The following is a 26,069-nucleotide window of genomic DNA, read 5'->3' on the forward strand; positions in this document are numbered from 1 at the left end:
AGGCCGCACGATGAAAACGACAGAACACGATCTCCGGAGATTCGCTTGGAAGTGATGGGAAAATCAAATCGGAGCTTTAAATTCCAACAATCGCCAGCTAACACCACAGATGAGCAATCGAAAGTATGTGGATTCGGGACATGGCACGGCCTGGCCAGACAGATTCTGCCCCTTACGTTGAACAGCCAAAAGCATAAAACAAGTTAATGCTCACATCCGGTGAGTAGCATCTTTTTTCTTGGCCCAGAAAAGGGCATAGTTGCTTAGTCATACGTAGCTGTTTTGGTTTTCGTAGTTCATAAGCTATCGTTTAACGCCTTAACGGTACAATGATAACAGTTACCGTCTACCCCCGTTGGTTTGACCGCATCTAATCTGAACACTTTTTAGTTTGAAACCCTCTAATCTGCACATCGTTCAAATTAAAAATGGTTCAAACGTCATTTTGCTGATGGAACAAGGTGAAACGGAACGCAGAATCAAAACAAAATGTCAAATAAGGCTGCCAGCAGTGTGTTTTTTCGTCGCCCACAGGGTTGATAGTAGTTCAAACTAAAAATGAACCTAGTTGGTTTGCATTAGAGTGACTGGAAGGGAGTGGCGTCATTATCCAATTTTGACAGGCCTCCTGCTCGTTTGGAACGGGAATTTGTATGAGTTTAATAGATGATCGCTCTTCCAATTTTGACATTGACGCCACTCTCCCTTCCAGTCACTCTAGTTTGCATGAGGTGTTGTGCAAACCAACGGGGATAGACGGTACCCTCTGCAAATTTGTTATAATGCAACAAAGTTGCGACTACACTGGAATTTCTTTTTGTGCATCAGGGTAAAAGGAAACATGACTTCTTGAAGAATCGTAAAAATTAAAACATTTGGGAGGAAGCAAAGGTGGCAACGCTTCCTATACGACCGGATATTGCTACCGTAAAACCTCACTAACTAGATAATGATTGCTGTAGAATTACCGAGGTAAGCTATTCATTCGACAAACTGGTCACCCTACCCCACCTTGTTCATTGCAATTTGACAACTATATGTTTGTTTTTGTTTTGATTGTCGAATTTATGATTGAACAAAATTCCAACAAATATTGTGTTGGTGCGAGATAAAAAGCTTGTTGTTTGCACAATTGTTGGCTTCCAGAGTTCATTCCGGTTGATCTCCGTTCGGTTCGGTATCGGGGAGCTCCAAATCTGAACGCATCGTTTCTCATTTATAGTGCACATCGCTATGACAATAAATGACATCAGATTGTGATTATTTTTCAATTCAACAAATGTCGTATTGGTACGAATTAAAAAGTGTCGTATTGAAAAGTGTCGAATAAGCGGGGTGAGACAGTATCAACATTATTGTGGGGTGACAAGTAGAGAAAATTTGTATGAGCCTTTTCATTTGACATCTAAAATCAGCTGATTTTGATGGGCCTTTGACAGTTCTCCTATGAAAATGACAGTTCAGCGTTTGCGCCTTTGTTCGGCAGTGGTAAACAGTGGTATATATGGACCTGTCAACTGAAAAGGCCTATTGTAAGTGGAAAAACGATGGGAATGTGACAGTTTTGAATTATCTGTCAAAGTTCTTTAAGGCTTTTTACGGCGTCATCAGCATCAGTATATGACGCTCGAATTTTCAAAGTGATAATTCTCAGCCACGAAAGCGAATACTAGTATGAAAACGTATCATCCTATATGCTCACTCGCAGTGATTGCGATGATACTTTTTAAGTGGCGTTGCTGGAGAATTGCCAATTTTTTATCACTTCAAAAACGCGAGGCAAATAATCATTGAAAAGCAAAAAGTCGATGATTCCTATGAAAGCTCAATGATGCATTATGACACTGTAACCAAAGGTAAACTTTTGTTTTATCTCCGTACAGTAGACGTTCGATAAGAGCAATATGTTTAAGATTCACTTACCGAATGTCGTTCGATACGATGTCGCAACGCACTTCGTCTAGCAACTATGCTGGCAGTTGCTGTGAGTAATTATCAACTCATCCTTTGGGCGGATAGCGAACCAATGACAGCAAAATTGATTCTTTGTTCCGTTTCACCCCGTTCCATGATTGCATTAACGTTTGTATTAAAATTTAAAATGTCTCGAGTAACGAGTCTGAATGGCCTGGATATAACACTTAAGCCTCGAGTACACCAAAGTGACGACACCTTGTCGATTTGACAGGTCTCCTGCTCGATTGGAGCTGTGGAGATGGCAGCAAATCGACTGGTTGATGTTAGTTTTAAAATGTATGCAGATTGGTGAAGGTCAAATTGAAAAGAGTTCAAATTAGAAGCGGGTGAACCTCAGGAATACACGGTAACGCTAATTCCGACGAAACACCGATCGGAACCGTATAACTACTAAATATATAGATTCCATCAGTCATGAGTTCGCTCCTCCAGCGATGATGACATTGCGCTGCGCAAAGTATGCTTTGATGGCGCTCAACGGTTGTTGTTACGGCAACGACAATTCCTTTGAGACAGTGCGTTTCGGTTTTTTTTCACCGCCTTCTTGTTGGATTGTCTCAACTAAACGCGGCGAGGCAAACCTGACGGTGTTGCTAATAATTTCCCTTTGTTTCACTAAATAAAAGGCAGGTTAGGCTCCGCCGCGGCAAATACTTAAAATATCAACCACAACCGTCAGCGCCTACTACGACTGACAAATAACAATCGACGCGCCAGCAAGCAAAGCTTTTCGGTTTCGAAATCGGCAATCCTCCGGATCGCGGCATGGAATGCTTGCTCGCGTTGCTGGTTGTTTTAATTATACTAAATATGTCATTGAAATTAATTGACTGATATATATTTTGTTCCGCGCTTTCTTCTCCGCTTTGAACGTCGTTTGCGACATGTGCCGCAACATACTTAAAATTGGAGCCGTCTGGAAAACAGACAGGCCTTAGCAAGGGGATGGACACAAAGTTCAACTCAACTGAATATTCTGTAAACAAAAGTCTACCAGTCAAGTTAAAGCACACGCAGAAGCGAACTGGAGACTGATGTTTGACACTCATCTATGTCACATCTGTCTAAAGAGCAATTTGTCGACATTTCAAAAAAAGGAAATTACTGTCACACCCCTTGAGTCCCTGTACGAGTGTTTGTCAAAAATCGTCAGTGATTGTCCTTGACAGACGAAGCCGAACGCGACACGAACGCCGCGACGGCGGCTTGTTATTTGACCAGGGTTCGTAATTTTCTTTTCAGCGATACGAAATATGGCTATTCTCACGGCGGCGGGAGAGCTTATTTTCACTATTTTGCTTGAGGAACACTTTTCCCCTCCAGCACTTCTTTCAAGGGTAGCGATTCATGATAACTGAAAATCGCTTCAGCCTGCAGATAATTTCTTTTCGTTCTGTTAAATTTTCTCTCACTCAATTTTCACGAAAATCTTTCCAAAGCAGATTAACAAAAATTGTGCCCGCGACGGGATTCGAACCTGGAACATTACTAAAAACATACGCGACCCGCGCACTCTATCCACACCACCACGCCAACCACACAGAGGGTGAAGAAAATATACTGCATAAAACCAATCATCGTCGGCGTCATATGAGTCAAGGAAAGACAACATAATCGGCCGACAAAGGGCAAACGAAATTCTCGCACCTTTGGGAGTGAGTGAAAAAATGTTTTCGCTCTGCTCTTTGTGCGGGAGATTTCTCAAGCCAGATTTTCGCTGAAAATTGGTGTGAGGGAGAATTCTATTTTCGTGAGAATGAGCGAAAATTCCGACCGCTGTATTTGACGTATAGTGGTTGCGTGCATGCGTGCGTAATATGGCGGTGGCGGCGCATCGTATCCGTACTCGACTCACATGGGGCATTTTTAATCGGCTATTTACCCACTCTAACGGAAGCATTCCATCTTGGAGTCGAACTCGCTTAACCAGGCAACAACGAATCCAAACCCCCCGAAGGGTACGAAACGATCATCCCGCGACCTATTATCGTGTCCCGAGTGATTTTGGGCGGCTTTTACCCCGAGGGGTAACTCCACTTCGCCACTGACGGACGGACGGACGATGGGCCAAGCGATCGGCGCAGAAGAAGTGTCCGTCGTCTCCACCGCGCCGCAGAGAGCCAAGCAAAATTAAGCCAATCTGCCGTCATCACCATTAGGCAGGCGCAGTTCCGAAAATTGGCTGCCCCTTTCAAGTTCACGGTATAATTTGATGCCGTCGTGGTCGTCGTCTGGTCGCGCCCCCCTTCCGAGAGTCGGCCGCCGACACCGTGGCGGTTCCATGCGCGATCGCGCGCCGGTGGGTCTCTCTCTGTCTGTAATTCGCCATTTGATACGCCCGAGACGTGCCGTTGAAGCGCCCCTCGGTTGTCAAAAAAAAAAAACGTCGGTTGAGTTGAGTGAGCAAAGCGAGTGACAGCTCGCGAAACAAGTCCTCGCGCGCGGACCCTGGGCCTGGCCGCCATTGTCGCGTCGTCTCATACTCGGATATGGTGGCTTGCGTGTCGGGTAGCAATTTGCCGCTTGGCTGGTCCCGAATTTTTCCCTTTTTCGATTTCTCGCGCGTTGTGTTTAGGGGGTCACTCCAGGAGGGCTCCCGAATCGGTGGGATTCTTCGGTGTGGTGTGGCGTGGCATGGCGATGGCAGTGTTGGCTTGTTGGCGACGATGGACGCAACGCCCAAAATCCAGCCTCGGGAATGGGCGAAACTCAAATTTAATTATTGTCTGAATTTGAATAATTGTCGATGGTTAATGACTCTTCCGAAGAGGTTAGGTGTGCGCGGATGATGTTGCACAGCTATTATTTTTCGAAATGTAATTATAGATGATAAAGAGTGAACGATTCACTAAATGAGAGGTGAGTCCAAGTCTTCAAATTAACTCGAGTGAACCTATAAAAATGTGCAAAGCCGTAGGATAATAAAACATATTCTCGCTGTATTCTCTGACAAAATGATTGTTCGAAACCAGCAGATAGATATGATTTTGCATAACGTATATGACGCTTTGAAAATAGTGTTATTTTCGCAAATAGTGTTATTTTTTTTGGGAAAACTAGTGTCACTCCCCTCAGGTTCCAATCAAGCAGGAGACCTACCAAATCAACAAGGATACGGTACCTTGGTTTAAATTGTTACATATTTTTCCAGGCAAGCAAGTCAAGACAAAAATCGGCAATGCACAGACAAACAGACGTAACACCCAGAACAATTTTCGTGAAAATCCATCACCCACAGTTCACACTACCTACCATCACCTGGTGGAAATGTTTCACGAATCACTGCGTTGTGTGATAAAGTCAACAAAAGACGCAAGTGTGAAACGTCAAATGCAAAGAAAAAATAATGTGCGCGCCTCTGGTTGTGAAAGCCGCAACTATGAAGATTTAAATGATCGTGAAAAACTAGGAGTGTGTAATGTCTGAGACATAACCGCAATGTTGACGTAGGACTAATTTTTAACGCATAATAAAGAATTTGGGGCTCACAGATAAGGTAAACGTGTATCTATTCAGCAAAAATAACGGCCAGAGTAAAATCACTATATGCTAAAGACTCGAAATCTGGCGATTGTTGCTGGTAATGATGATTCCCGTATCATGACGATGATGCTGCCGAGCAATGCCTTTAAAGTTGAAGGATTCGTCATTGAAATAATCGTCATCATTGAAAATTCGAAAGCAGTTTTCTCGTACAAAGCTGAAATTTCCGCAGTGAAAATGTATTCACTGTATTGCGGCTGAAGATTGGAGTACAGTGAACTTATTTTCACTGCAGAAATTTCAGTTTAGAATGAGAAAACTGCTTTCGAACTTTCAATGATGACGATTATGTCAATGACGAATCCTTCAACCTTAAAGCGCATTTGACAGGTATCCTACTCGATTGGAATGACATTGACAGTAAATTTGGAATTTCAAATACCAAATATACAGCGGTGTATATTTAGTATAAAAATTAAACTTTATCGATAAACTAAACTATAAAAATTACAATTAGATGAATTTTTAGAAATAATTGAATAATGCTCCAAATAACTCTTTCGGAAGCTTTGGGGCCCTTAAAAGAACCATTTTGGTATAATTCATTGCCACCCATGCCGCCACCACCGATTGATCCGAAAAGAATCGAGGCTTCATTGGACAGAGGGCGGTGCCACCCGCTTGCTCATCCGTTGAAGCGGATCTTTTTTGGGATCTTGCTGCTGCTGCCACCGACAATCCATGAAAGAATCGGGGCCCCGGCAAACAAAAAGTGACGCCAATCGAATTTTCGTTTGCCGAGGCGGATTTTTCTTTGGATGTTGCTTCCGCTGCTGCCTCCACTGCCGATGGATCCGAAAAGAATCGAGGCTTCATTGGACAGAGGGCGGTGCCACCCGCTTGCTCATCCGTTGAAGCGGATCTTTTCTGGGATCTCGCTGCTGCTGCCGCCGGCAATCCATGAAAGAATCGGGGCCCCGGCAAACGAAAAGTGACGCCAATCGAATTTTCGTTTGCCGAGGCGGATTTTTCTTTGGATCTTGCTTCCGCTACTGCCTCCACTGCCGATGGATCCGAAAAGAATCGAGGCTTCATTGGACAGAGGGCGGTGCCACCCGCTTGCTCATCCGTTGAAGCGGATCTTTTTTGGGATCTTGCTGCTGCTGCCGCCGACAATCCATGAAAGAATCGGGGCCCCGGCAAACGAAAAGTGACGTCAATCGAATTTTCGTTTGCCGAGGCGGATTTTTCTTTGGATGTTGCTTCCGCTGCTGCCTCCACTGCCGATGGATCCGAAAAGAATCGAGGCTTCATTGGACAGAGGGCGGTGCCACCCGCTTGCTCATCCGTTGAAGCGGATCTTTTTTGGGATCTTGCTGCTGCTGCCACCGACAATCCATGAAAGAATCGGGGCCCCGGCAAACAAAAAGTGACGCCAATCGAATTTTTGTTTGCCGAGGCGGATTTTTCTTTGGATGTTGCTTCCGCTGCTGCCTCCACTGCCGATGGATCCGAAAAGAATCGTGGCTTCATTGGACAGAGGGCGGTGCCACCCGCTTGCTCATCCGTTGAAGCGGATCTTTTTTGGGATCTTGCTGCCGCTCGGTGCTGTCCGTCCGCTGCTGTGTGTGCCGATGAAATGATCGAAATGAGTGTGTGCACCACTTATATAAGTTTCGTCGTGTCGCCTCACAGAACTATGCTTGATTGTGATTGGTTGGGTAAGACTGATCTCGAGCTTTTACTAATTTTCAGCTCCAGCCTCAGTCAAGGCACATCATTCAATTGAGCCCCAGCTAGGAAATTTGTGGTGTTGTAGGTTTAAAGCTTTTACCATAGTTGATGACGTCAAACCCGACATCAACCTATCATTCACCTATTTTGATTTTAGCCACCAAACCTAACATAGACCCAATAGTTGACCGATGTTGGTCTAACAGTGGCCCAACATTCGATAAAAATTGACCCGACTTTAACCCGACATTCGACATTTTTTCAGTCTGGCGGAATCCAGAAAGAAATCAGAGGGAACAGCTTTTATACCCCTAGATTAGCAGATGCAGCTCCTCCCATTCGGCTGGCTTTCCAGAATATTTCATTTGCATGGCCCGCCCCGCCTGCTTCAGACGCTTCAAACGATTAATCAACCCAGAAATGGAAAAAAAATTCATTAAGCGTTAAAGTAAACAAAATATTGGATGATTTAGATCATTTTAATTCGAAAATTGTTAGAGTTAAACAATGTTTTACGGAAAATAGTTCTGATAGGGTAATGCGTTGCTGAATTCTGGGTGGAACCATTAGTGGCCGGAATTCAATCATTCATTTTTCGGGTGAACCACACTTTTCTCGATTGATGGAGTAAAATTATCTGATTTACAACTCTTGAAGAATCATTTTTTGGTGATCCTGATAAGGACCGTTTGATAAAGTAACGATTTCAGGAAGAAAATGGCATGAAACCGCCTTGCCACGCAATGCGTGTTGGTTTTCTCCGTGCTAATCCTGCAGGATGCCACCGAGAATTGGTAGGCCGCTTTCTGCCGTGGATAAGATTCATGACGCTATCAGCACGATAGCCGAGAGTCGCCGATGGGTAGTGCTCAGGTGTGGAGGTGACATCCACCCTGCTTGACTGATCCAACGAAAATGACAAAAGAAATCAGAGGGAGCAGCTTTTATGCCCTAGATTAGCAGATGAAGCTCCTCCCATTCGGCTGGCTTTTCAGTATATTTTATTTGCATGACCCGCCCCGCATGCACCAGACGCTTGAAACTGTTAATCAACCGAGAAATGAGAAAATTTCCATTTAACGAATAAAGTAATCAAAATATTGTAAGGTTAAGATCATTTTAACTCGAACAACGTTATAATTTATCGATGTTTCACGAAAAATGGTTCGGATAGGGTTGATAAATTCCGGATGGAACCATTAGTGGCCGGCATCATCATTCTTGCGGGGCCACCAAGCATTCAATCTTTCACTTTTCGGTTGCACCACACTTTTACCGATCCATGATGGAATGAAATAATTATCTGATTCACAACTCTTGATGAATAATTTTCTATGGTCCTGAAAAGAACCGATTGAATATTGAAAGATTTTAGACAAAAAATGACATGAATTTATCATGCCACGCAATGCGTGTTGGATTCCTCCGTGCTGAATGCTGAACGCCGTCGAAAATTGGCCCGCCGCTTGTTGCCCTGGATGTTCCTGATGCTATCATCAATGCGCCACCGCCAATCAATCGGCGAAAGGACCGAGCCCCGAGGACAGCGACGCAACTCGCAAATTCGTATGTCGCTGATCTTTCTGTGGATTTTGCTGCCTCTGCCACCACCGCCGAGCAATCGATGAAACGTATTCTTTCCTTCGTCTGCCGCGTTAGACGGTTAGAAGGCGAATGTGCAACAGCACCCTTGCCGACAACCACCGACGCCGAGCCAACACGGCCGTCAAAGAATAATGAGCGAAAACGCAAACGAAGAAAGTGGGCAGCTCTCGTTCGATGCGTTCACCTCGAGACGACAAAGGCAAATGAGGGAAGATGCGAAGAAGCAGTAGCTTTTATATTCGACGGGAGCATCCAAAATGTGCTCCAAAATGTGCTCGATCGTGATTGGCTGGAATAAACATGGGTTCACTTTTCCCAATTTTTCAATAGTTTGTTATTGAAAAACAGCAAATATTATTATTGGACATAATTGGTGTAAAGATTTGCAATCGATTGGTGCCAAAATTTTGAAAATTCAACAAGAAATGGCTGAGCTATTAACGCTCAAAATCTCCACTTTAAACGTAACGCGGCTGATTTCTGAAAATTTAGAATGACACCCGGTATAGAAAAGAGAGACGTAGTCCTACGTCAAAAGTGCTCGATGGAAATTTCACCAGTGTTACGTCTGTTTGTCTGTGGGCAATGATTTTTCTTTAGGATCTAACTGATTTGATCGATTTGTTCTGGTTGATTCTCTATTTCGCTCATAACTTGATCAGAACGAACCGACGTTACGGCGTAAGATGTACCATGTCAAATTTTGAGCTTGATATTTTCCTGTCTAAATAAATCACGCAGTAGCTTGATAATATTTAGTGTGCCTAAACGTTGACTAGACGTGTCATTTGGAGTTTACCCTTTCACTAACAACACCCAAATTCCCGTGACACCTAGACATAAGAGATCGTAGAGCTGTCTACATCTGTCTTAGGTACCGTAAACTGGGGTGTAGTTGATCTGTGGGGTGAACCTGATCACTCAATTACCCACGGATACTGACTTTCAAGGAAGTTACCATTCCATTTTAATGCTACGTTAATGGATTGCGAGTGGTCAAAAAATTATTGTTGCTTTCAGGAAAAACGATATTCGCGGGTAATTGAGTGATCAGGTTCACCCCACTGATCAACTAACAATCCTTTCACATCCCTCAGCAGTTGCAAGGACGTGGCCAGAACAGTTCTCGATCATTGGAGGATTGCGTCAATCTTGTCTAAGAGTCAGAGATTAATCCCAAACTAGGTCCCAAATCTTTGTGCTTTAGTGCTTTGGACAGGAAAGAGGCAATCCTCATAACAGCGATCTAGGACTGTACCACCTATAAATTTGTGCGTGCTGCTAATGCTCATGCTAACTTGATCAAAACGAACCAAATCAGTGTGCTTCTGGTTTCCGGAGCAAGATGTAGTATCATAGACTAATTTCAAGACCTCGATGTTCCAAAGAAAACCATTAAATTTTCGGTGTCCAGTCCGGTACCCAACAAATATTTATTACCGTGTATTTTTTTCCGTGTAAATTGCCTTTTGTGTAAATTATATTTAGCGTGTTACACCGATCTGACAGCTCTGACAGCAAGGGACTAAACATAAATTACGTAAAGTGAGTACCGAGGGTTGTTCACAATCTGCGAACTTGGCTGCGGAATTTCTGAAAAAAAAAACTTTTGGAAAACTTGTGAAGGAAACATGAACGAGAAGAAAAATGTTAGGTAAAGTAAATTCGAACATCAACGGAATGTAGTATGAAATGTCTAATAAACCCTTCTGGTTTTAATGGTGGATCTTTCAGAATATCAGTGCTGTTTGAAGATGTAACAATTAGAAGTCAAATTGGGTTTAAGAAAGATATTAAATACTTTCTAAACGTAAGTTTTGACAAAGTTTTTGGCGGGTTTGTAAAAAGGGTTTTCTCCTTTGAAGATTTTTTATGGTTTTCAGTTGAATACCTAATTATTGAAAAATATTTTGAAAGACTTTCGGGATAGCTCCTGAAACCTTTTTTGAAAATCAGAAGACGCAATTTCCGAACAATAGAAATCAAAATATAGTTACTAATAAAAAGCTTTCAGTCAAAACTGATACGCAAATTTTGACGGAGCAGTGGCAATTTGCCGGAGCAGTTCTGACACTCTTGGGATGATTTCTGTCAGGGTTCTGAAGAATTTTCGACAGAAGATTAGTAGAAATTCTTGTAGAACATAATTCCGAACATAAGTTTTAGAAAACACTTCCACATGTTGGATCAGTTTTGTGCAATTTTGTTTGAAAATTACACGAAGCAAGTTTTTATTTTAATATTTCAAAAGAACAACTTAATTATATAGTAAACTTATATAGAAATCTGATCAACTAGAAGAAATTCCCCCAAAAATTTGCATACATTTCTGAGTAGATTTTGTTTAAAGGCAAGTTTACCTTTACAGAAGTATTGCAGGAGGAATCCCTAGAACAAGTACTCTACTTAATCTCCGAAATTTCTGGAGAAATTGGATTCTTAAGGGGAATCCAGATTATTTCATAATCGGAATCTCCATCCAAACTTTAGCCAGAATCCAAAAGTTCATCATTTTTTTTATGCCAGAGAACTTTTTTTCAAATGCATCTGATGTTTGTATGGGGAGAATTTTTTATTCGGGGAGAACTATCATTTTATCGATTGAACTGTCTTACTATCATCCACGGGAATTGAAACTGTTTTGTTTATTTAACTATCAAACAAAGAAATTTGATCGCAGTGAACCACAGACAAACAGACATATTAAGTACGTAGAAGACATTTGTTTCAAAAACATCGTTTGGCACCTCACTAGCATCCTCTATAATGCTCAACTCGAGGCATTTATTTGCAGGTGTTGTTTCCCTCGGCGCGATGTAACAATTCAGCAGTTGACGGCTCCTTTATGGCGTCATCCATTTATAAGGAACCCTACACACTACTCAAACCGTTTGACCAACATTGCCACCGCCCCCAGATTGGTCGAACCAGCGATTGTTTCTGCAACCGTATGACGAACTGCCAAATCGTGTTGCACCAACATGTCACTTTGGTTGCACCAACATCATCTCCCATTTGAAATCGCACTATGTTTGTGCAACTACACTACACACGGTACGATCGGTTCGTCAAACATTGGCTCCGCCCACCGTTGGTTTGAGTAAAATCAAACTGGTTTGATTTTTGTCAACCAAACCAACAACCGTCAAATCGGTTTGACGAACTGCCAAATCGGTTCGTCAAACAGCATCACACACGGTCAAACACAGCACCAACTTAACCGCCAACCTGGGGGCGGAGTCAATGTTGGTCAAACCGTTTGAGTAGTGTGTAGGGTGCCTGAAACATGAATGAAGGTTCATGATCGAGTCATTCGATAAAAGCATTGATTGGCGTCGCGTTCATTTCTCTCTAAAACTGAGAGGTGATAGACGAGTGCACCGATGAACATTAAGTTCACTGAGCCTAAAATTTTTTGACAGCACAGCGGGGTCGACTCTCAGCAACTTCTACTCAGAGATGCATCACCAAAATGCGCTAATAATGTTTTTCTTCGATTTCTTACATGAATTTCCTTTTAAACTGATGCTTATGCATGTAGTTACTGCCCTAGCCCATATTTTTACAACTTCATCGCGAAAACTAGATGCAATAAATTAAACAAATTTTCAGCTGGGTAGAAGTTGTTGAGAGTCGACCCCGCTGGGGTGTCAAAATTCGCGGCCCGAGTGAACTTTCAGCGGGCGGTGCACTCGTCTATTTAGGCACAGCAGCGCCACCTTGACACATGCGAGTACAGTCCGATCCAAACGTCAGTTTCAAAATGATCCTTAAATCGTGCGGTGATTAGATTAGATGAGTACTAAGCTTGTTTGTCTGTGGTTACACTCAGATACATGTGGTCCTTCGATTAGGTTATAGAAAATAGCAATATTTTATTTACCAAACACCCAATTCTGAAGGCAATTTTTCAAAACATATTTTTAAAGGGAAATTGTAGTTAATACTTCTGCAAGAATTTCCAGCAGCCCAAATTTAGCGATAAAAAGGGGTAAGAAATATTGCGCATTTCCCACCCCACTGGACCCCCTTTCGCAGTTAGCATAAGTGCGGGATCGTGAATAAAAGAAGACACCGACACGATTCGATGCGATATCGCAGTTTTATTCATGATCCCGCACTTAATGCTAACTGCGAAAGAGGTCCAGTAGGGTGGGAAATGCGCAATAAATTTGAATATTTTTTTTCTGTTGCGCATCATATGCACTAATCCAAATTGAGATGCGACATTTCTAAGTAGGGTCAAAATCAATTTTCAATTTTAATATATTAGCCTGATTCTGGAAGAGTTTCGTGCTTTTAAACTACAAGTCCGCCATGTGCAACAATTTTGCAGTCATTACACCGTTATTTTTCGAAACGAAATGTCAGCAACGATGCTATGTTTTTCGCATGCAATTTTGTTTCAGTACGATGTTTTCTAGAGGCACATTGGTTGCGTTCTGCAGCATCTTACAGTTCTTTAACATCTGTCAGTTGTTGCAATGAAATGTAAACATGTTACCGTTATCGAACGTCTACTGTAATGGAAATCAATAGAGAAAAAAAAACACAGATATCTGAGAGTTCCTATCTGATATCGGCAAGTCTACTTGGCATTGCCTTCAAACCTCGTACGACCAGATATTAATCGCTCGGTCTTCTCACCGCCCTATCTACCATGAACCACTAGCGATTATGGTAATTCAAAGAAGTCTGTCCCCAACTCGGAAACCCATTGTCAATGCTGCTTGCAGTCGTGTACGCATCGTACCAAGTTGAAGGCCGCACCAAATCGCGGTTCAGCGTTCACTTTCGCGCGCGTTGTGACCTCCGACGTCGTCGTCGTCGCGACGTCTTCTTCTTTTTTGTTCATCGCTAATTCGCGGAAGGAGCTCCCCTCCGCCCTCCCTCGATCGAGTCTATTCAACAATAGATAGTCCACGGGAAAATCTACGGACGACGCTCGCGCGGTTGTTCTACCAGCCAGCGAGTCAGAATTCAAGAGCAACCTAGGAAATGTTTTCGAGGTCCACTCTAAGGTCCGGCCGCCGGGTGTCCGAAGTTTGCGGAGGAGGCGCGGGCGTACAACGAACTGCCGGCGACGACGACCGTGCACCACAATGACAAAGATGGGAAATACTGGGGACGGAAAACCGGGTGCGGTAGCTCTGCGAGCTCTGTACTGTACTGTGTAGAGCTCAGCACCATCACCACAAACACCGTCACGATCGTTGTTAACGAGAGGACCACACGGGGCCCGGACGGAGCGGCACGGTGGCCGGAGGACGGAAAAGATATAGAAGAAATAACATTATAAATGATGGTGCTTTCTGAACCGTGAAGCTCGTGGTTCGTTCGGATTGCGGTGGTGATGACTAAAGCGCTTTGTAGCAGCAGCACCACCACAACTCACCACTAACACTCCAGCGCGCCGGTGACGAGGAGACTCGACAACGGTGGAATCAGTGATTTTTGTGGTACTAGCAGCAAGCCGCTAGCCGGGCTAGCAAAAACTACTAAATGCACCCCAAAGACATGGATCCATTCCAAGGAGCCGTGGCTACTATCGGCAGGTGTTCAAAATCCGAGGCAATCTGGAGACCCACTTCGATTCGATCGAACGAACGAAGAACGCCCACCAACTCTTTCCCATTTCCAGTTTCGCATTCCAGATCACAACGATAGTGTCACTGACTAGGAGGACCATCCTGTTTATGGCTCCAGAGGCTAACACTGTTGGCCCTCGTAAAAGCCCACAAGAAGAACGAACATTCATCAAATATTTATTTTCTCCTACTCTGCTATTAGAAGTTTACTTTGGTTTTGCCCTGGCCTGGCCCTGGCGGTTCCCGGTTGTTGGTCGTCATCACCTTCTTCAACCGAAGCGACCAAGACGACGACGACTCGGCTGACTGTTGTCGAGGAGCACGAGCCCCGGCAAACGCCATTCAATTCTAATTTGTACAAAGAGTTTCTTTCACTGGGCCCGCGATCGCCTCGCTCGCCGCTCACCGCTACTCTGGGTACCTAAACCACGCCACGCCACACCAGAGGGAATGACGCGAGGTGGAATTATAAAATGAGATGATAAATATAAATTGATATCATATGGAGGAATGCCGGCTATGTGCCTGTGCGGAGTGCACGTAGATATGCGCAATCGACTTGGATCGAAAACACCGGGCGATGAGCTTGGAGTATCACCGCTGTCTTCTGCCTCTGAGGTTTCCGATGTGTGGTCGGTCGGATAAGCGAGGACCAGCTGCCGCTGGTGAGCAAAGCGGGTACAGTAAAGGGAAGGGGTGTTGTTTGACTTGGAAGAAATCAACCGTATCCAACGAACGGGTGTCTTGATGTTTGCCGAAACACGCTCCCTAGAATGTAACGAGTACGATTGAAGATGTTATCAGCATTAGAATTCGATTTGGTTTTCAACAGTAGGTTGATTGAATTCTTCTCTAAGCTAATAGCATATATGCTATACCGTTCATCGTTTCCAAGGACCCAACAGCTGATATTCGAGCACTTCAACAAAGATCTCGCTAAATTTAATGACGTAGGTTGAACTTGCTCGAAGTTGCCGCATCTTGCTCTTACATGTTTGTTGACAAATGAGTAAGAGTAGGATGCAGCAACGTCGAGCAAGTTCAACCTGCGGCGTTGAACAAGATTATTGATCAGTTGAATCAACTGAGTTCATCATTTTCGATGTTTGTGAGCTGCTGTGTTTACGAAAAATGAACTCGTTTCTATGACCACCTAGATAACACGGCACCGCTCGCGCAAACGTTAGTGGAATGAACTCGTACTCGTACATTGATCCATTGACTTATCCACCGATGAAATGAATTCACTCGGTCTGAGAATTTTCCTATTCCAATCAGAATTGAAAGATTCTGATCAAAACTGATCTCGTTCTACTGTCAAAATTCTCCGACCGAGTGAATTGGGTTCATGCCAGTTGTCTCACAACAATAAACATATCTGTCAATGAACTTTTTTCAAGCTTTATTAACGGAGTTCTTAACTTGGGACTAGCTCATTTCGGAACCCATGCTTGACTTCCCTTCCGAAAGAGGAACTCACATGTGTGAGTTTGTCGGAATTGGGACTCGATCCCAGGTCCTCGGCGTAATAGACACGTTAACCATCAAGCCAGGTCCGATCCACACCAATAAAATGAATCCTCTTGGCCCGAGAATTTGGACACTAGAACAAGGCCGTTTTCCATCAGAATTGGAAATCGCCCCATTCTAGTGCCAAAATTCTCGAGCCGAGTGAATTCTGTTCACCAACGGATAAGTCCATAGGATGTCATGATAATTTGTTCATCAGTTCATCGTAAGGTAGATCTACAGAAGCTTTTGATAAGTAATGCTGTCGGTTTTCTTTTGTTTCTCATGATAGATTCATTCGAGTTTGTTTTTTGCACGGAAATTCAAAAGTACCTATTGTTTAGGATATAATACTATGCCTCTCAAGAAAAATCAGAATATGGTGATTATCGGGCTCTGGCTTCTGATATTAGCGCGACAGTCACTAATCATAACAGCGTCACCAGAATTAAAAGTATATAATTCCACTATATGGGGTTTGACAGCAAGAACACTCATTCCACTGAGCTACTCTTGCCGTTCGTCACAAATACATTCAAAAACATCTGTCACTTCGCGAAACCCACGTGCTTTTGTTTTTGGCGGGAACACTTTTTCTTTTGTTTTGCCTTGCGACTGTCATGCGGTATGCCTTGCGAGCGTACGACCGCCGCAGGACTCTAATAAAAAATAAGCGCGACAAATATACAGGGGGTGGCCAAAATGTTTGGGATTGGCAACTTTTTTTCTCTCACAAAAAAGTTCAACATGCTGTAACTTCTTATAGAGTGTATCAAAAATTCTCAAATTTTGATTGTATATCAACCTACTATATGTGCATCATTGCACAACGGGAAAAAATAGGTATAAAGCGCGAATAAATTCAATATCTCTGCTCGGACTGGGTGGATTTGAATGAATTTTTGACACAAACTGCAAAAATAAATACAGTTTCAGATAACGGGTGTGTCATTCGCCGCACGATGCTGGAAATCGGTGTATCGGGCCCGTTTTACCCCACTCTCTCTCTTTTTCACCTTTTTGAAAAAATCATGAAGTGCAAAATAAACAATTTATTTAATTCGTGTTGGTGTAAAAACTTCCGTAGTATCAAATGGAGCTGGTTTGGCTCACCGCACGGCCTTAAAAATGAAATATCTTCAAATAACCCCGACATCCCCTATTTCTTTGAACTTTCGCATGCTTCTTCGCCCGAAGTGGAACGCAATCCAACCCTATGTCAAATTGCCGATACTATGGAAGTTTTTACACAAATACGAGTTGAATAAGACATTTATTTTGAAAGCCAGGCGGGAATAGATTAGGATTTTCTTAAAAGGATGTGAGAAAGAGAGAGCGGGGTAGAACGAGCTCAATACACTGATTTCCAGCATCGAGCGGCGAATGACACCCTCCTTATCTGAAGCTATAGGGATTTTTACAGTTTGTGTCAAAAATTCATTCGAATCCATCCACTCCGAACAGAGATATTGAAATTATTCGCGTTTTATACCTATTTTTTCCCACTGTGCATTGGTACAAATTGGAGCTCGATTGGTTAATCTTTCGCGAAGCTAGAGCCGTTCTGGTAAAACACTATGTTTTAGACAACTCATTTTTGAACTGTCATATCTCAGAAACCAGTGAACTGAATTGAATGAAATTTTGAACGTTTTTCAACTATATATTGATACTTGATACGACGTTGTAATATGTAATATTTCCTCACGACGTATAAAGTTATACCGATTTGGCATTTTCACCCATATAGAGGAAAATGAGTCAAATTTACAATAGCACACAAAAATTACTAAATGTGTTCTTCCTTTAATCCAAATAGGCTTTAATATATCTGAATGTGGATATCTTGAGAACAAAAGTAGAAAATCTTTGGTTATCAACACTAAAATTTAACGACATTGGTGTAAAAAATTACATTTTTTTCGAGAAAGATCAAAACAATATCAATTTATCATAACTTTTTTCAACGTTCAAAAACCTATGTTTTATAGACATTAATATATGGAAAAACTACCTCTTCAATAGATTTAAATACATACCCAATCGAAAAAAAATGCAAATTTTCAACTTTATGTATTTTTTATTTGCGTAATCGTTCTTTGAAGACGCATAAAAAAAAAGAGTTCCTCGAAAAATGGCCTTTTTCCATTTTTAAGAATTGCCCTAAACTCCGGAGGGAATTTTTCTTGATAGAAATAATTTTCCTATATCATGAGCATTCTGGAGAAGAATATATTTGCGCAAAAATAAGAGAAAAAATTGAATATTTTCCCACAGTATTCGCAATTTGAAATTTTTAGGAGGTGTCCAAAATTTTAAAAACATGTGTGCAATCTTTGAGATAAAAGTCCAAGTTAAATGATTATTTTTTGAAAATCAGAACTGCCATTCTTTATTTAAGAGATTTATATAGTATCTCCAGAAATAAAGTTTTGTTTATTTCGAACAGATTATTTTTCAGGCAATTGTGAACGTTTATAGTTAATTTGCGATACAGTCCTTAAGTCGCTCATAGAATTCTGCCAGACAATATTTTAGAAATTTCTCGCACTAACTTTTCAACGGATTTGTTTTCAAGACTGGAAATTCATAATTTCCTCCAAGGATTTTTCCAGGGATTCCTCCAGAAAATCCTCTGGGAATTTCTGCCAGAATTCCTCCAAGATTTCTTCCAGGAATTCTTCACCGGATTCCACCAAAAAATTCTATAGAAATTTCTTATGGAGCTTTTCCAGGAACTCCTCCAAGAATTCCTCAAGGGATTCCTTCAGGGATTTCTCCCAGAAAATACTCCAGAAATTCCTTCGAAAATTCCTCGAGGAGTTCCTCCTAATTTTCCTCCAGGAAGCCTCGAATATTTCTCCAGAAATTCCTCAAAGAATTCCCCGAAGAATTTTCCAGTAATTCCACCAGGAATTCCTCCATAAACTCCTCCAAAAATTACTTCAGGATTCCTCCAGGCATTTCTCCAGGAATTCTTTCAGTTCCTCTAGGTATTCTTCCAGAAAATCCTCGATGAATTTCTACCAGAATTCCTCTAAGATTTCCTTTAGGGATTCCCGGAATTCCTCCAGGGGTTCGTACACGATTTTTTTTTTAGAAATTTCTCAAAAATCTTCCAGAAAATACTCCAGGAATTCCTTCAGAAATTCCCCCAGGAGTTCTTCCAGGAAGCCTATTTTTTTTTCAGAAACTCGTGAAAGAACTCCTACAGTAATTCCTCAAGAAATTCCTCTAGGAATTGCTCCATAAAATCCTCAAGAAATTGCGTTAGGAATTGCTTGATAAAATCCTCCAAAAATTCCTTCAGAAATTTCTCCATAAATACCTCCAAATATTCCTTGAGCTTGAGCTTGATTGACCGCCCGCAGTTGCAACTCCAGTATCGCCAGATCAGCTACACTTACACAAGGAACCAATGAGACAGCTGCTTGGGACTAACAGGCATCTTCAGTGTGTGAGCGTTGGTGGTCTTGTATTTTTAGGCGACAATGGCGCCTGCTGCGTCAGGTTGCAGGTCAATGGGGAAGGGGAGGGAAGTGATGATTGCATTGCAATCGCTTGCCCACATTAGGCCGTTGAATCCTCTACGCCTGCACAAGGTCATGCGGATGTTGGTGTGTTGGTGGGAAATGTTTATTTTTTTGGCACATGGATCATCCATTGATGCAAGGGTGCCAGGCGTAAAGCGATAGATTGTGTGAAGATTACTGTGAAGCGGCACAGTCCGTTTGGTTGCATAACTTGTAGGCGTTATATGATAGATTGACACTGTGCTGTGATGAAAGTTGGAAGGAAGGGAAACGGCTTTTTTTATCCGTTTCTGGTTCTAGCGATCGCTACAAACATACGAATATACATGAGATGTATATGTAGGAGAGAGAAAGTGAGAGAGAAAGTAGATAGAAAGATACAAAGTAGGAGGAAAGGGACGAGCCAGGGATTGAAACCAGGACCTTCTGCATATGAATCAGAAGCGGTAGCCACTATACCACCAAGCTCGTCCTATACCTCCAAATATTCCTCCAGAAATACCTCCAAGAATTCCTCCAAGGCATGCTCTATAACTTTCTCCAACGATTCCATCAGAAAGTCCTCTAGGAATTTGTACCAGAATTCCTCCAAGGTATCCTCTAAGGATTCCACCAGAAAATCCTAAAGGTATTTCTCCCGGAACTTTTCCAGGAAGCCTAAATATTTCTCCAGAAATTCCTCGAAGAGTGCCTCCAGGAATTCCTCCAAAATGTTCTCCATGAATTACTCCAAAAGTTCCTCGATTAATTCCTCCAGTAATTAGTTCATAAATCACTCCCAAAAAATCCGTCAGGAATTCCTCCAGGGATTGCTCCAAGAATTCCTCCAGGAAATGTTCCACGAAATCCTCCAGAAAATCCTTTAGAAATTTCTGCCAGAACTCCTCCAATATTTCCTCCAGGAATTCCTCCACGGATTCCTCCGGAGAATCTCAAAGGAATTTCTCCCGGATTTTATCCAAGAATTCCTCGATGAATACCTACAGAAATTTTCCAGGTATTTCTTCAGGAATTCCTCATCCATGAATTTCTACAGAAATTCATCAAAAATTCCTCAGGAAAATCTTTTAGGAATTCCTTCAGAAATTCCTCGAGGAGTTCCTCCAGGCTTTGCTCCAGGAAGCCTCAAATAGTACTATGAATATGGAATATTAAATGTTTGCAGAGCTCATAGAAAGCTGTTTTATAGATAAAATGAAAAATATGAGTATTTTTATTGGTTTTCAGAATTTATCAAATATCTGGAGGTGGGAATTACCAAATACCTTCCCTACTCTTTGAGTCTATGTTCCAAGTAAAACACGTGTTGTACATAGCTATAGGAGTCCAAATATACTAGTCAAGTCTCTCGTCATAAATTTCCAGCAATAATCCGAAGAAATTTCAGCATTCTAGTCACAATTCTAAACAATGATTTCTGAACAAATTTCCCGAAAACCAAAAATCTATGCTACTTTTTAGAATGCCCATCTATAAACCAAGAAAGAAGAATGTTTAGCCACAGAATTCTTCTAAGAACCTTTCTTTTTTTATGGCACAAATTTCTCAAATGGAGGGGAACGTGCCACTGGAGCCGACCTACTGACACTGAAGAACCTGTGTTGATATTTCATAAACAATAATTTTAAATACCCTAAGAAAACTACTCTGAAATTTGAGGAATTTGACCATCTTTTTTCAGGTTTTTCACTGTTTTGTGGCTAAAACATAATTCCTGAAGTATTGTGTCGTTTAACTTTTATGTATGACGATCGTGGATTACAGAGAAGGAATCCTTGAAAACAAATGATGAAACTCCTCGAAATATTTCTCTGCAGAAATTCTACAACAATATCTCCTAGATTCGCATTACGGTTGCCTTTAGATTTATCTTTGCTTTAGACTTCAAAAGTTTCTTAAAATCAATCAAATATGTTTTCAGGAATTATTTTAAAAATATTTTTAATCCATTCCTGGCGTAATTCATCAGAAGCTATTAGAGAAGCACCGATAAGACTCTGTCCAAGTTACTGGTGAAAATTTCAGTGTTTTTTTACCATTGTGTCCACTAGTATATGTAAATATTCATGTACCTATAGATCAGTTCCGGACAACTTCTCTGAACGAAGTCTTATGAAATGCACATAAATCTTAAGAGGACTCCAGTAATTTTTCGATGAAGTAAAGGGTACAGGTTCCTCCAGTGATTTCGATGGGGATTTCTTTGATAAAAGTTCCACTTCCATATTTTTACTTTATCTGTTCAGAGAGATTTCCCTTAGGAATTTCTCTGAGTATTTATTCACTAATACTTTCAGGTTCTTTCAAAAATGATTAACTAGAAGGATTTCAAGCAACACTCAAAAATATCTCAAAGTAATCTTTAAAGAATTATTCCACTGTTTAATACTAAAATTCAATGGTCTTTATTTCAAGAACTCTTCCATAGAAAGTGCTTTACCATCTTTAAGAAAATCTTCAAAGATTCTTCGAATAACTCGTCTTCGTTCCATTTTGGGTTTTCATGGATGTATGAATGCATGGATTTATCTAAATGCACTTTTAATCTCTACAGATTTTTTTTTTCTAGACATTGTTTCACTAATCTACTATTCTTTAACATGTATCACCTTGGAAGAAGCCCAGACGATCACATTTGAGATCTTCTTCAAGACTTAAAGGCTTTAACATGGGAAATCTTATCTGTCTCGTATGAAGTGAAATATCATTCAAAGAATCACTGGGTAAAGTAAGTATTAAGAAGTGTTTTTAAAAAACTGTTATTGGCTTTCAGAATAATCATCAAGAAACCCGATTCAAACATGGCATATTTGAATTAGTTAGTCATTGTACGATTGCAAATATGGTATGAAATTCAAATAGGGAGTCGTATAAAGGAAACTTTTTCCGAAATAACCGGTGTAGATTTTAGAAAAATACCTGGCGAAATTCTCAGAAGATCGCAGAGATCTCTTCGATTATTTTATTTTTTAATTTCTGTAAGTTTCCTCAGACAAATATGTTTCCTCCGTTTCAAAACAGATGTAGCGATCTAAATTTCGCCTGACGTTCTGAGAATTTTCCAACGAAAGGAAACCCAAAGCGTAACCTTCAACCGGATTGAACGCCCGAAAAATTCCAACGATTTTCGAGTTTCCCCTTTCAAAATCCCACTCTCTATACTGCTGGCTGTGACCCAGCACCGAACTCCCTTTACGAATTCGATTGTTCCGACCGAAGCTTACGCCATGGCGTTTAGAACTGCCATTATACATCCCGTATGGAGTGGAATAATAATCTGTAGGTTGCGCAATAATTATCAAACTTGGTTGGCTTATTTGAAGTTGAACGACCAAATGGCGCAAACTTCATTTCTAAGAAAGTTGTCAAAACTCCTTTTGAAGTAAGAAAAGATAAGTATAATATGAAGATAATGAAAAAAAAATGATTAAACAACTTCCTTAGGAAATTCAAACAAAAGTTTGTAAACGTATGAAGAGCATAACTAATAATAGAAAATTTGCGGTTCTTGTGACATCAATGTTTCTTTCCATAACAGAGAACTGGTATCACTTGAGCCTCAAACTACTATAGCATTTCACAAAAACATACATCAAAGAATTTTGTCCAAAGTGTAGAAAAAAAAAACTTACACCGAGACCTTCTTAAATACACCGTTACTCTAGGACCAAGTAATTATTGAGAAATCAGAATGTTATTTTTTGTCAAAGAAATAATGATATATAAACAATCGAAAATGATTTTAGACTTCTGTTTGGTTTGCGAGTCTTCCGAAATAAATTCTTGAAGTAACATTTTGAAAATATTTCACAAAGATCATAAAGAAATTTTTGAAAATGAAATTGAAAAGTTAAAAAATCGCGTTTGGAAAATTTCCTAAATACGTTCACCGTTTGTCACACCCTCTCGATCCAGATTCCCAGCTCGTTCATCAAAAATGCCCGAGAACCCGAAAGCAGCATTGTAGCATTGTATATCGTGCGTGCCGATGTTGTTTCAGAACGACCACCGTACCCAGACCCACCAACCAGCAAATAATAAAAAATATAATTCGATTTAAACGTTCTCGAGCAGGCACAGAGAGGCACAACCATTCGCGCATTCGTTGGGGGCTTTAGCTTTTCCGTTGTTCCTTAGATGTGAGTCTGTTTTCGATCACTTTGTTCGATTGTCCACGAACTTTGTTGATGTTTCGGTTCTAACTTGTTTCACTTTCACAACTTAAACTTAACTTTTCTTAGAAAAAATCACAATTACAGAATCAAGAAGGTCAAAAGCAGAGTGGACTTACCTATCGTAAAGCGTATCTCGATTGCTTCCGGAGTTGTGGTAGGTGTAAATTTTCCCTTCCGATGATCACGCTTCACTTCACCAGAACGAACGAAGGTGATCGGTGTCGATTGGAAGTGTTTTTCGGGTGTATTTGGTTTTCCAATTCTTCAGTTTCTTCTCAGCTCTCGGATTAAGGTTGCTTCCACATAAAGTGGAAAATTGGAGGCGGTAATTGGTGCTCTTTAAGTCCGATTATCGGCGATGAAAATGCTTTTTATTGTATTATCGTTATCACGTTTTTAACTTTAAATCGTTTTGTTGGTTTTTGTGGAAATTAAAATTAAGGGTTTTGATTTTACGGTGCACTCTTAGCTGCTAATGAAATACTCCGGTTGATTTGAATCGGTTTAAATTTGGACGGATCGTTGCGTGAAGAGTTTTGATTTTAGCTTGGTGCAGAACTTATCAATTTATGACTTATTCTAGTAGTACGATTAAGTTGGTGTAAATTTTATAAGCATTCAGTTGAAATCACAATTATCGCATGTTGAAATAAATATCTTAGAGGTCGTTTCATCAGTTTAAATACTTAGGATCTAACAGTTCACACTGACCACACAGTACGCGGCTTCACAGCTTCTCGACCGATTCTCGCTTCGGGTTTTGATCTTTGGTATGCAGCAGTTCTCTGTGTTTGCACTTTTTGCTTCTTCCTCTAACATTTACTGGCCGGCACCGGACGACAGAAACTTAGTGAACCAAGTCCGAGATAATCGTTCCTCCACACCGGTTTCTTTCCAGGAGAGCAAGCACACACCGCCGAGTCGAAAACTTCTTTTGTCTGGTACCCCACGCTTCCAGGCTGTGCTCTGTTCGTGTATTACTCTCGCTTGCTTCAGCCGTCCGTTTTTGCTTTATTTAACGTCGTTTCGGTTCGACAATTTTTCACTTAAACACCACAATAAAGCACAGAGTCGGAGTCCTCGCGGGCTGCTATGCGCGGTTCACTAAACTACTAAACGCACTCCGTGTCTCTCCGGGGCTCACGCGCCTACAAACTATCTATAGCCTACTACCAACTCGCGCCACTCTCTGTGCTCTGATTGCTGCCGCTGAGACGCTGTTTGCAGTGCGTGTGATTCACTAAACGAAGGGTCACCCTAACAACCTCACACTATACCCTCCGCTTCGTCGTTGTCGGAACAATCCCCTTCTTGGATAAGCTGGTCTGGCACTACTCCTCCGATCTTGTGCGGGTCTTTCGATGGCTCCTGCAAAAGCGTCCAGCTTCGACAACTGCGCGCGCACTAATGAGACAGCTTTAGCCGAGCGGGAAACGAAAATGCTCTGCCACAACAACAGACAGCGAACGAACGACGACGGACGCGACGACGCAACGACGAACGGACGGACGACGGAACGGACCCCTAGCGCAACAAGCGTCATCGCAGGCTCTTTTGTGCTACCGTTCTTCTCCATCCATCCCTTCGTTCGGCGGCGTACTCTCTTCCTGTCGTCGTGGTACAACGTCGAATCATTTCCCTCTCGCGTCGCATCATATCTCCCATCAGCAGATCTCTTCGGTGTGCAGTTACACCGTGAGGCCCTTCGGTAAAAGTTTGGTTGATTGTATTACGATATGGAATTCTTGAACGTTGGAAAACATAGGGGAATTGTAGTAAAATGTTTGTCTTCTAGAAGGATTTGATTTTTTAGCTGTGTACATGTCAAAAATTTAACCAACTCCTCCGTTAACACCTTCCAGACTTTTAAAGAAGAGTATTCTAGCGGCGTCGGTGGTGTAGTGGTAAGCGTGGTTGCCTCTCACCCCAGTCGGTCTAGGTTCAATCCTAGTCGACGCCGTCGGTATTTCTGAGACAAAAATATCTGATCACGCCTTCCCTCGGATAGGAAGTAAAGCCGTAGGTCCCGGCCCATGTGTTGATGGGTTCGATATGTAGGGTGTCAGGTGTGTGTGGATGTCTCCCTGACCGTCCGTGTTTAGGCTTAGTACCAGAAATAGGCGGACGTTAAACTAGAGCTGATGCCGAACGGTGTCGGCTCGCCAGAAATAAGAAGAAGAAGAAGAAGAAGAGTATTCTGTTACGGTCCCAAACGGCGGCGGCAGCAGTTGTACCCCATCGCTACACTAGAAAGAGAAAGAGCTATACAGAGTGGATCGTTGATGTCGGGAACGTCCCTATAATGATGACGATGATGATTATGCTAATGACGATGACAGAAAACGGCGTTGACTGTAGTGGTTCGGTTGTACGCATTGATTATGCTGATGTTTTGCTCTCGGGCTCATATGGATGATACGATATGCTGACTGAGCTGCGAGCTCTCCGACCAACAAGCCGTCTGT

General features: G+C 41.8%; 1 protein-coding gene across 1 annotated transcript in view; it reads right to left on the bottom strand.

The window, feature by feature from the left end:
• The window catches only part of LOC109411625 (uncharacterized), a 64,005-nt gene extending 38,712 nt beyond the window's left edge, over window positions 1-25,293 (bottom strand). The window contains exon 1 of the mRNA XM_019685185.3: window positions 23,721-25,293. The gene's annotated coding sequence lies outside the window, so the exon portion shown is untranslated. The remainder of the gene's footprint in view (window positions 1-23,720) is intronic.
• Between the last annotated feature and the right edge of the window lie 776 nt (window positions 25,294-26,069).

Source organism: Aedes albopictus, chromosome 3 (assembly GCF_035046485.1).
Source record: "Aedes albopictus strain Foshan chromosome 3, AalbF5, whole genome shotgun sequence".
Lineage (NCBI taxonomy): Eukaryota > Metazoa > Arthropoda > Insecta > Diptera > Culicidae > Aedes > Aedes albopictus.